Consider the following 8,305-nt stretch of genomic DNA (forward strand, 5'->3'; position numbering starts at 1 on the left):
TTTAATATTGAATGAATTTTGATGAATGAAATTTAATATTGAAAGGTGAAAGCAACAATGGGGAAAACCCATAAATCCCATAAAAGTTAAAAATTAGGGGGTTTATACATTAAAAGGGGAATCTTAGGCATTCCGGGAAGTCTGCACCCCTCAAGTGCCTCAGCCCATGGGGAAAGAGAGAGGGAAATGAGGCCGGGAAACTGGGATAAAAAGGAGGCTGCGTCCTCCGAAAAACTGAGAGAGCCCAGGGGAAATGCCCCATGGCCTCTCCCTTTATTGGAATAAAGCAAAAGGACTCCTCTGTCTCCTTCTTGGACATAAACCTCTGGTGCTCGTGGGTTAATTTTCCTAACAAGTTCTGTCCCCACTAAAGGTGTGTGACATGCCTGGGAGCCACAAATTGGACACTGGGTGGGATTTCCACTTCCTCAGTGGAGAGAATCACGGAATGGTTCTGGTTGGAAGGGAAATTGAAGTTCATCTTTTTCCAACACCTTCCCCTATCGCAGGCTGCTCCAAGCCCCATCCAGCCTGGCCTTGGACACTTCCAGGGATGGGACATCCACAATTTCTCTGGGAATTCTGTGCCAGGGCCTCCCCAGCCTCACAGGGAATTTCCTGGTACAAATCCCTGGGTCTGTTCTAAGCTCTCTGACTTTGTGACTTAAGGCCAGGCCTAACAGCTGTTCAACACTTCCATTATTTCAGTCTTAGGAACCCTTTCTTGGGCAAATCCTTTCTGGGTTTGCAAGTTTGACTTAGTCGTGGCGAGCTTTTAAGGGAAAAGCAGTGGCACCGTGTCCTACTCCTTCAACTGCACATAATTTAAAATCCTAGAGGGTTTAAAAGAAAACCATGATCTGTTTAGTGGATTTTAGTGGCATTTCAGGACCTTAAGATCCCTAACATCCATCTCAAAACCAAGTGATGTTTTATTACTCCCTTATAAACCTCCAGATGTGGCTCACTCTGTGTCTTACGCTGATTTTTTTATTCCTTAATTAATTTTGTTTTTAGAAAGAGTAAAGGCTAAGGAATATTTGGGTTAAATTTCTTGGTGTGGATGGCTTGGATCTGATGCTTCACCACTTATCTGAAGCCAAGAATATTTTTAAAAGCTCTTGTGAGGCTTGCAGGAAATGTATGTGAGCTTTAAATGTCAGGTCTGGAGGGAGTTGAGAAATATTGCAATTGTTTTAGGATCTGGACTTGTGTGATTCATGACGTGAATGGGGGTTTGTGCCTCTTCCTGCTCTTGTCAGGATCCTTTTGCAATTCCTCTGAAATAAAATTCTCCTCTTCGTGTAGTCCTGGTGTTGTTTTAAGGCAAAACCAAATCATCAGATACGGGATTTTAACTGGGGTGCCAGAGAGGGAACTAATAGGGGAATAGGATGAGAAAAGCTGACTTTTCCCAGGTTTTTCACGAGGAATTCACTGTGTGAATTGGAGCAAAGCCAGTACAGGATCCTCTGGCTGCTCTTGTGGCTGTAGGGAGAGCAGATTCCCAAAATCAAGGCTGGTAGAGCCCGTTAGCATCATCCAGCCCCACCATCATCATCATCATCATCATCATCACCCCAAACTGTGTCCCTAGGGACACATCCAGACACCTCGGGAACAATCCCAGAGACCCTGACCCCAAACCTCCCCGGGCAGCTGATCCCAGCGCTTTTTGGGGAGGGATAAAAACCCCCTGGAGGAGGGATAAAAACACCTTTTGTGGTGCGAATCACCCATTACACAGTGCTATTTGCTCTCATCAAATATCCATGATGCAAGAGGGGTCACAGCAGATATTTCCTTATCTTTGGCTTTGTTTGAAGACCAAACCACAGCCGTGTTGGGATAAAACAACCGAGGTTTGATAGCGCTGTCAAACTCCTCTCCCAGCTCACCACGAAAACCTCAGCGCTGATACATTCCTGCAGAGGAATTAATGCAAGTCACTGAGAGGTGTAAAGGAGCTGCAAATCCACGCTGGGAGGTTTTCCCGGCATGGTCATGCTCCCAGGGGGATGTATCTGCTTGGAAAAATAAAAATAAAAAAAAATCCAGCTGGAGTTTTCAAAGGTTTGCCCAAAGAAAATCAACATTTCAACTGCCTCATTCCCTTTGGCACCTTGGAGAGCCCAAAACAAAGGTGATCTCATGGATAATTCCCCCAGCATCGGTGCAGAGCCAAAGAAATGTCTTCAAGACGGGAGTTTTACAGCTTTTCCCCTGTAAGGATAATTTTTATTACACTTCTGACTGATTTATAGGGAATCTCACCAAGGGAATAAGGCAGGGGATGTGTGTCGAGACTTTTCTGCCAAAAATACCTGGGGAGAGCATCCTGCAGCACCGCTCCGGGATGCTTTCCCAGATATTCGGGATATTCATGATCCCATCGTTATGGACGATAAATAGCCAATTCGATACAAAGCAATTGTATTCTGCCATTTTAAAAAGAACAATCTGAAACAGCCACAATCAAAGAGACAACCTCGATGCCGGGTTGTCGAAGTTGGGTGAACGCAGGGACGGCCACAACTGAACCAATCCTCCCCGTTCACATTCTCCTAGATCCAGGGAGCAGGTTTTATACAGTTTTCCTTCCCCGAGGCAGTTTTATTGTTAGTTCCTATCTGCCGCGCATATTCATGTATTTTCTTTCTGGAATGCTTCTTCCCGGCAGAATCGAGCGCTTGGATGCCGAGAAATCGGCTTTGGGATGCAGATAGCGGCATCTCCGGGTTTTCCACTTCTAGATTGGTACCATGTGTTAATCACCGGAGGAGGCAGTGGACCATCCCTTAATGGATGGGACATCTCCTGTCTGGCCATTCCTTTTGGTTGTTAATTTGGATTTCGCCCTGCCGTTGTCTGGAACCTCTACAATTGCAAATTGGTCTCGGCAGCCAGAAATGTCCCCGCAGCTTTTGGAAACCTCTGCTTGTTTATAGGTTATAGCATACAACACACTTAAAACACGGATTTATCTCAAAACACACATCACACATCCAGTTTATAGGTTATAGCATACAACACACTTAAAACACGGATTTATCTCAAAACACACATCACACCATGGATCTGCAGGAGATGCTGCCTTGAGCCTCGCTCTGCCTTGTCCAGCCTGTGCAGGGTTCAAGCGTGCCAGGTGAGAGGAGGGATCATCCAGCCCAGGGAAGTGTTGGAATCACCGTTCCTGTAGGGATTTAAAGCCGTGCAGATGTGGCACTTGGGGACATCTTGGGTTAGTGGTGGCCTGGCAGTGCTGGGGAATGGTTGGGCTCGATGGTCTTGGAGGGTTTTCCCAACTAAAACATTCCATGACTCCACTGCATTTCCATGTTGCACACACCTGGAGCTCTGCGAGAATCACAAACCAACCGCTTCAGGGTGTTTTTCTTTCCTGGGACATCTTCACTCTGTGAGAGGTTTTTGTGCGAAATCTGGGGGATTTGGGGGCTCTGGGTGTTCACCTGGCATTGAGCACTGCAGGGTTGGTCCAGCTGCACGAGAAATTGTGTGTGCAGCAGGAGCAGGGCAGGGATTGTCCCTCTGTGCTCCAGGGCTGTGTCCAGTTCTGGAGAGCCCTGGAGGGGCTGGAGCGTGTCCAGGGCAGGGAAGGGAGCTGGGGAAGGGGCTGGAGCCCCAGGAGGGGCTGAGGGAGCTGGGAAAGGGCTGAGCCTGGAGAAAAGGAGGCTCAGGGGGAACCTTGTGGCTCTGCACAAGCCCCTGACAGGAGGGGCAGGGACAGGAGGAGAGGAAATGGCCTCAAATCGCACCAGGGCAGGCTCAGGGTGGAGATTGGGACAGAAAATTTCCCTGTCAGAGTGCTCAGGCCTTGGGCTGAGCTGCCCAGGGAGGTTTGCAGTCACTGTCTGTGGCAGTGCTCAGGAGCAGTCTGGATGTGGCCCCTGGGGACAGGGTTTGGGTGATGCTGGTGGCACTGGGGTGGCACTGGGTGATCCTGAGGGCTCTTCCCACCCTGGGAACTCTGTAATTCTCTGCCTTTAACATCCCCCAGGGCTCTGTCGCCCTTTCCTGCAGGACCTGTCCTGTCTGTGCTCTTCAGGCTGTCGCTGGCAGCAGCTCTGACCTCGGGACTGTAAAACCCGAACTTCTTCAGCCTGAAGAAGGAATAAAAACCCTGGCCAACTTCTGAAGCAGCAGCAGCCCCTCCTGTGGCCCACCCAGTGTTTCAAGCCTGCAGAGCACCAGGCTGAACATGTGTCGGGATGAGGAAAAGCAACTCAGGCCAGAGCTCCTCTTCCTGTGCTGAGGTTTCCATCTGTTTCCACTCCTTCTGCAGGAATGTGGGCACCACGCCTCCTGAATATTTGAAGACAACTGCAGGTTTCCACTCTGAAGAGCAAAAACCTCCTTGATGATGAGATCTTTGATGACACGAGGGGGTTTTCTGCAGTGGAGGATCGCAGGTGTCCTGTGCTCTCAGCTCTGCACGTGGAGCAGCTGCCAGCCTGGCTGAGGAAGTGCTCTCTGGACGGGACATCCTCCTTCCGGGGCAGCTGTGGGGAGCTCTGCATCCCAGGAAGGGCAGGAAGGGGCAGGGAATGGGATCAGGACCACATGTGCAGTCGTGGTGTCGAGCTGGCCGCAAGAAACCAGTGAAGGGATTGCAAAAAGTGCAGCAAGATTTGTGTTCGGGCAGCAGGAGCTGACCTGGATTAGGGAGGTGGATCTCTGACTCACCAGGATGAGGGTTAATTTGTGTTTGCAGGTGAGATTATCCTGGGAGAATCACACAGAATTACAGAGATATCAAGGTGGGATGAGCCCTCCAGGATCACCCAGTGCCACCAGCATCACCCCAAACCCTGTCCCCTGTCAGGTTTGTTCCCCGGCATTCAGGTGGTTTTAGAGTCCTTTGCCCTCCTGCACAGCTCTGTGCCAAACGGATGAAAGAGACGGAGTCTTCAAGTTTAGATTTTTCAAGGTTGCATGCTTCGTTTATTTTTCTTATCTTACAATTTTCTCAGTGCCCAACAAAGATGTTTGCAGCTGCCTGGACTTCCCATGACTCCTCCCATCCCAGGGCTGTCTTTATCTTTTATACTAATTGCTACTTATTTCTTATTTACCATTTCTTACCAATGTCTATCCCTAATACTGAACAGGCCATCTCTATTCTGACCCAATCCCCATTAAACTACTTTGTGCCACCGTCACTGCTGAAATGGAGGGAGGGAAGAAGAAAGAAGAAGAAGGAGACAATGCCCCAAATTCTCCATCTTGCCCCCATTCACTTCAATGCTATAAATCTAAACTTGCTGTTTTTTCACCCTGTGATATACTAAACTACAATCTTTCACACTCTTGTGGCCTGTAATTCATCTCTCAGTGCAGGAAGCCTTTCCCATGGACTGAGATCAGAGCCAGTGTCTCTCTGAGCTCTGGGCTGGGGTCCAAGACCCCCCTGTCCAGGTCTCTGACCCTCCAGGGCAACCAAAGGAATGTCCTGGACTCCAGCAGTCCCCAAATGCCACATCCAGACTGCTCCTGAGCACTGCCACAGACAGTGACTGCAAACCTCCCTGGGCAGCTCAGCCCAAGGCCTGAGCACTCTGACAGGGAAATTTTCTGTCCCAATCTCCATTCTGAACATTTAGATGATTATCTGGTTACCTGTTACCCCTTAAATAAAGACCAGAAGCTCAAAGAAATCTTGAGCAGCACTGCAGCAGCTCTCACCTTAAGCCCAGCACTTATTTACCCCAAGATCTGCTCCAGCCAGTTCTTTATCCTTTTTTATATTGCAGCAGGCACAGAGAATTGGGCTGAGCATGAGGGTGTGTTTGTTTTGAAGGTGCTCTGGTAAATACCACGTTTGACAATAAAATAAAATGACAATAACAAAAGGGTGCACTGCTCTTCTGAAGGAATAGAAAAAAAATATGGATAGGAACTCCTGACACGAGGGGCAGTGAGGGGGGGTCAGGCTCTGCTGCTGTGTCCCAAAGGAAAGGAGGAGAGGAAATGGCCTCAAATCGCACCAGGGCAGGCTCAGGGTGGAGACTGGGACAGAAAATTTCCCTGTCAGAGTGCTCAGGCCTTGGGCTGAGCTGCCCAGGGAGGTTTGCAGTCACTGTCTGTGGCAGTGCTCAGGAGCAGTCTGGATGTGGCCCCTGGGGACAGGGTTTGGGTGATGCTGGTGGCACTGGGGTGGCACTGGGTGATCCTGAGGGATCCTTCCCACCTTGGTGATTCCATGAAATAAAAGCAGGAGGCACCTGCACATCCAGCAAATATCCAGGGTGCCACAACTCACAGTTCATCTGCTCCCAGACTCAGCACCTCGAGGGCTGTGAGGAGTCTCCAGGATGGTCCCTCCCAGCCAAAGGTCAGGTTCCTGCAAAGCCAAAGAGGTGAGATGGAGTTAAGCTGAGCTTTAGGGTGACAGTCTGGATGTGGCCCTTGGGGACAGCATTTGGGGTGATGCTGGGGTGGCACTGGGTGATCCTGGAGGCCTCTTCCAGCCCTGATGATTCCGGAATCCCGGGATGCTGGGATCCCCCCTTCCACAATCACTGCCGTGGCTCTCAAACCACAGCGTCTGACAGAGTTCAAAGCAGGGAGTCGCCTTTCCACGCTCCCTTTCCCCTTCCCCGAGCTTCAGGCAGAGGGAGAAACCAGCCAGGTCCATTTTCATTCCCACAGTTGGGAAGGAGCTGTGGCAGCCGAGCAACAAAAGCTGGGAACACAAAAGATAGGCAGGGCTCCCAGCCCGCTTGGTAAACCCAGCACAGGTGGTGGAAACCAAACCTGAGCAAACATCCCCACACACTGCTGAGAAATTCATTGTAGGAACATTTGCTGTAGGTGGTTCACACATCTCCTGGCGTTTGCTTGGCAAACAACCCTCTCTGGAACAAAAGGAAAAGGCTTCCCAGGAATGATTATGCATTAATTAACCTCACAGATAATGTTATCAGCTCTCAATTTTTCTGCCATTATGAACTTTTACGCCGTTCTGGGTTTTAATCTCAACATTGACACTGCTTCAGGCACTTCAGGGTTTAAAGGTGGCGATCTTCTCGGCCTGCAGGTTTTGGGAGACTCCTCAGCGGCTTCTCATTGTCCCCAAAACTGCATTTTGCAAAGGAGGAAGTTTTGTTGGTCAGGCAGCAAACTGGGCACTGATTGTTCAGCTCCTTGATTTTTCTCCATGGATTTTGTGCAGCCTTTCGGTATTTGTGTGCCTCAGTTTTCCTTTGTAGAACTGGAAAACTCCATTCCGAGGAGTGTAGAATTACCCACAGAAAAATAAATGTATTGTAGGTGGATATTCCTTTCCATAAGCAGGTTTTATTCAAGGAAGGAATACAAACTTTGCAAGATCCCACCAGCATCACCCCAAACCCTGTCCCCACAGGCCACATCCAGACTCCTCCTGAACACTCCAAACCTCCCTGGGCAGCTCATCCCAAGGCCTGACCACCCTTACAGGGAAATTTGTCTAATCTAATCTAATCTAATCTAATCTAATCTAATCTAATCTAATCTAAATTTCATCTAATCAAATCCTAAAACTCCTGCTGCTGTGGCCTCTTCAGGAAAAAGAAGATGGTTTGAAATGCCACTGTTTTTAGTAAAGGTACAGCAGATGTTCCAGAACATTTTTACATCATAAAACATCTTTGGCCACTCTTGGAGGAGCTGCATTTTTGGACCTGCCTGAGGTGACAAGGAGCTCTGTAGGATCCAAACTCCAAGTCCCCCCTCCCTCTTTGCATCCCACACCAGAGGAAAGGTTCCACCCATGCTTTGGGTGCCTCCTGCTCCGACTTGTGCCGCACAGTGATCCCAAAACCCACAGGATCCCACAAAACGAGGCTCTGCCTTTCCAAGGACTCTGTTGTCCATCTGCCAAACAGCCCGAGATCACAGAGGTGAAAAAGCCAGAAGGTTTTAGTAGGGGAAACAGAGCTCCCCTGGGGATAATTCTTTGGATAAATCCTTGGGCAATGGAATTGTCTGCCCAGGGAGGTGATGGAGTCACCTGGATGTGTTTGAAAGAAGCCTGGATGTGGTTAGTTGATGAGGAGGGGTTAGGTTAGGTCATGGGTTGGACTTGATGATCTCAGAAGTCTTTTCCAGGCTATTTCATTCTGTGATTTTGTGAATTCCTTCTCCGCTGGCTGAGGCACTGCCAGAGCCAGAGTTTGGAGATGCCCTCACATCCTTTTTTTTAGATGGGGAAAAACAGGCTCCTCAAAGTCTGGATGAGGAGAAGTTCCAAAGTTTGGAAGATGGAGAAGAACAGCTCCAAAGCGCTTGGGCCCTCAGGGCTCTG

This window comes from Hirundo rustica, chromosome 2, assembly GCF_015227805.2.
Source record: "Hirundo rustica isolate bHirRus1 chromosome 2, bHirRus1.pri.v3, whole genome shotgun sequence".
Classification (NCBI taxonomy): domain Eukaryota; kingdom Metazoa; phylum Chordata; class Aves; order Passeriformes; family Hirundinidae; genus Hirundo; species Hirundo rustica.